This window comes from Acyrthosiphon pisum, unplaced genomic scaffold (assembly GCF_005508785.2).
Source record: "Acyrthosiphon pisum isolate AL4f unplaced genomic scaffold, pea_aphid_22Mar2018_4r6ur Scaffold_20916;HRSCAF=22526, whole genome shotgun sequence".
Lineage (NCBI taxonomy): Eukaryota > Metazoa > Arthropoda > Insecta > Hemiptera > Aphididae > Acyrthosiphon > Acyrthosiphon pisum.
Window position 1 is genome coordinate 2,870 of NW_021770325.1, and position 4,484 is coordinate 7,353.

At 32.6% G+C, this 4,484-nt stretch overlaps 1 long non-coding RNA gene across 1 annotated transcript in view; it reads right to left on the reverse strand.

Moving 5' to 3' along the window:
- Nucleotides 1–3,746: 3,746 nt before the first annotated feature.
- The window catches only part of LOC115034729, a 2,159-nt gene continuing 1,421 nt past the window's right edge, over nucleotides 3,747–4,484 (reverse strand). Inside the window, exon 4 of the long non-coding RNA XR_003840046.1 lies at nucleotides 3,747–3,780. This is a non-coding gene — a long non-coding RNA (uncharacterized LOC115034729). The remainder of the gene's footprint in view (nucleotides 3,781–4,484) is intronic.

Consider the following 4,484-nt stretch of genomic DNA (forward strand, 5'->3'; position numbering starts at 1 on the left):
AGGATTTGATTTACTATTGACAGTAGTCGAGGAAGGCTCCTACTATAATAGTAATATAAGAATACATTTAACCGTCGATAATTAGTCGAGTAAGGTTCTTACAAATTATAAAATGAGTGTATCAAAAAAAGTTGAAGAAATAGTGCACTTCATTCAACAAAAATATCCAACATTGGAATTTGGCAGCATAGGTGTATCTCATGAAGCGATTAGTGACATTTGTAATGTGATATTCAAGAAAGATGATTGCAAAAAAGCTAAAAAGAATTTAGTTATGGCATTGAATAATCCCAATTCAGCTCTGAGGAAATTGTTAAATGGTAATATAGAGGATGATTTACACTTCCATAAAATGCTTCAATATTTAAAAAATGATTTTTGTACTTATAAGACCGAGGTTGTTAATTCAGTCTGTAAACTATTAAAAATGAAATGTAATCGTAAAAATCAACATAGAGTATTTCAACGTTGTCAAAAGGGTTTTGGACTAAATGAAATATCTGTTAGTCCTAAAGAATTATCACAAAGAGAAATTTTTATGTTAGGTCAAGAAAATGAACTAAATGAGAGTACTTTGGTGTGTGTAAAGAGAAAATTGTTTACCGACAATTCTCCTAAAAAAGAAAACAATTATACATCCAATGTCATTGCAGATGATTTAGACATTGGTTTGAATGAAAATGTTCTTGAAATCAGTAGTATTCCTATTCAAATTGAAGATGATTGCACTAATACAACGGAAGAAATTGATTATAACAAGAATACCGTTTCTATTAAAGAAACTTATATCAATGAGAAAATGTTTACCACTCCTAAGCGGAAATCAGTTATTGTCAAAGCTGGAAAGTTGTTTTCTTCTGGAAAGAGGTCTAAACCAATAGAAATAAGTAATACACCCGAAGCAGATTTTAATGAAGTATCTAAAAACTCAAAAAATGTATGGGATATACATGGTTATATACAAAAAGAAAATGATTATGAATCGGTAACAGTCAATAATATGGAAAAAGATTTGATAAAAGAAAATGAATTTGAAATTAGTAGACATAGTTTTGACATTTCTTTACTAATCGAGGATAATGGATGTTATGAAACAGAAGAGGTTAATGTCACTGAGGAAAAGATAACCACTCCTGAATGTAAATTCAATATTTCCTTTAACGGAGATGACTTGTATACCCCAAAAAAGATGAGTGACTCTGTAATTGTTTGTAACAATATGGAAGAAATTGGTCATAATAACAGTACGGTGTTTCTTAAAGAATTTAATGCTGCTGAGGAAATACTAACCACACCTAAACGTGACATAAATGTTTCATTTACTGGAGATTTGTTTACCCCACAAAAGAGATTTAAATCTATATCTGTTTGTGACACGCCAGAAGCAGATCGGAAAGCGTTGCCTAGGAACTCAAAGAATGTACATCCCTTAAAGATAAGGTCCTTTAATGAAGGCAATAAAATGAAAAATATAATATGGTATAAAAAGTGTACTGTTGTGGAAGGAATCATTATTTTACAAGATGAAGAATTTAAACAAATAGTTGATAGTACAATGCAAAAAAATAAAGATATTTCAAATGAGATAAATGATTTGTTACGCGAAAAATTTGAAACTGTAAATAACTCTTGTGTGTTGACGATTAAAAATAAAAATATAACCAAGAAAGGTTTGACATGTTATGGAATTTGTCGGCATGAATCTTGTAAGCAGTTTAAACTAGTGGTGGAGAAAAAAACAACTGACAGTTTGGCAAAAATAACAGTTCTGAGTAACAGCCACAATTACAGCCACTATGGTAAGCTGACCACGTTCTTGAAGGGAAAAAATCGAAAAAGACAAATGCAAATATCAAAGTACTGCCCACCGATGAGTTTACGGCAAAAGTATATTTTAAAAGCCTCTCCTAGTAAACTAAAACGCGGTAACTTGTGCAACATAAGGTCTGATCGGGTATATTATAAGGTGTCTCACGAACAAAAGTGTCTTGATGATCGAGCGGCCGATGACAGGGTTGATATGCAATTATTGAAAGATAAATGTTCAGAATTCATTCAATATGTTTCTGATCCGAAACAGAAGGATTTTGAAACTTATTTATTTAGTCGAGATCAAGTTAACGTATTAAGAAAGATAAGATGTGTTACAATTCATGTTGATGCGACTGGTGGCGTGGTAAGAGAAACTACGAGAGATCCTACACTGTTTAAAACAGGAAAAAGAAAAGAAAAATTATTATTGTATTATGCGGCTGTTACCGTGTGCAATAAGAGGATAATTCCAGTAGCAGAATATTTGACAACTACACAAACTGCTGGTGCGATAACAAATTGGCTAAAGGAGTTTCGAAAATTCTATGAACAACAGTGTGATACAAAGTTCATGGCACACGTTGTCAGTGACTTTTCAACAGCAATACTAAAAGGGTTTGTGAGAGCATTTAATGAATGTAACGAGGTCGTAGAGTATTTGAATAAATGTTATGAATTCATGTATGAAGGGAAAATATTTCATTGTAACGCATTGATTAGTCTTTGTTGTTGTCATTTAATAAAAAATATATCTGATGATGCTCATAAATATTATAAAGGAAATGAGAAGAAGTTGACCAATGGATCTTTGGCATGCTTGGCAACTGCTTGTATTTCGCCAGCTTTCAACATTACCTCCACGGAATGTTTGGACAAATGGTTCACTGCAGTTACAACAGTATTGTTGTCACCCTACAAGACTGTAGATGTGGAAGATGCCATGAACACTTTGAAGCAGCTCAGTCATGAAAGTCCAAGCAGTCTAGTTGATGAGCTAATGACAAGACAAAATAACGTTACATTAGATGAACAAATAAGAGATGCTAAGACATTTTACCGGTATAAAGATTCCAAGTTCTTGTCTCGATTTGAAAATATAGTAGTTCAGGTAAAAGAAACATTAAAAATGTGTGCTAGCTTAGAAAAAAATCCATTGTATAGCGTTGAATTCCACAACGATATGATGGGGTCTATCATTTCCAGTGATTCCAATGTGGACAGGTGTGATGCGGTACAAAGTATTTGGGTCGACAGACAGAGCAAGCAATGCTCCAGCAGAAAGTTGGTTTGGAGATTTAAAACAGAAACAGAACAAAAAATGCCGGCGCATGAAATGTGGAAGATTTGTTCAATTCACTAGAAGTATTATACTGAGTAGATGTAAGGAAGTACTGCTAGATATACCATCCAATTATTGTGCACTTCTTCCGGTCCAAAATATAAAAGAGAAAATCACAAAAAAAGAATGTACATCATTCATCAATTTGATTTCGTCATCATCTGACGATGACGAGGAAAAAGAATGTTGGGGACCGAGAAAGAAAAAAACAGGGTTCTATTTTAAGGGTCATTTAAAAGCTGCTTCAAAGCAATTTAAGGCACGTACAGTTATGAACCAATTGTCACCGATGGAAAACGTAAAAGATGAGATTATTTGTTCGACACCAAATGTAAATATACTCTCATTAGATTCCATAAAAACAGATGTCAAAACTGTAACTCCAAATAAGACCTTATCAGAATCTTTAATTTCTATAAAAAGTTACAAATCTCCAGTAGACAGTCTACGGTGTAAAATGGATTTATATGAAAATAGATTACCAAAGGATAAAAATTATTATGGCTCCATTTCGAAGAAAAACGGAAGACAATTGGATTATGTGGTTGGCATTTATAATAGTGTAAAAGACATAACTCAGTGCCATGAGTTATTGTTCAGTGACTTTGACACACTATCAATATATACACCTGAAAATATTAAAAAAATGTGGTTGAGTAATTTTGTGATTGACATAGCACTGGGTGTAATGAGAGAAACATATTGCAAGTTTAAAAATAAAATAAAAATATTTAGCTGTGATGTAACGGGTCATTTAAATAATGATCCTTCAAAAAAGATTTCAAATTTGGATACTATAGTTGTTCCAAAAGAGAGTTTACTTGTAATGCCATTACATGTAAATGGAAATCATTGGGTAATTATGTTTGCGGATTTTGATAATCAGAAATTCTATTTCTTTGACCCATACGAAACTACGGAATATAATAAATGTAGACATAATTTTGTGACCATACTAAGTGAACTGAAAAAAAAACTGAAAATGTGTACGGGGAGGTAGGAAATGCGTGGCCTGAGATGAATTTTCAACTATTTTCTGATTATCCTAAACAAACTGATAGTTATAACTGTGGAGTTTATGTGTTGTACTATGCAGAGTGTATGATGAAAAATAAGATTGACAATGTAAAATCCAATAAAGAATTCAGCCCAATGGTATATAGACAGGTGTTAAAAGATCTTTTGTTGGAAAAATCTGATTTCATGAGAGACATTTGTTTGTATTGTGGGCGTACGGACAAAAAACACAGAGAGATAAAAAAGGACAACATTGATTGGGTTCAATGCGACACATGTAACAGATGGATAATACTGCAATGCTTGTCAAGTGTAG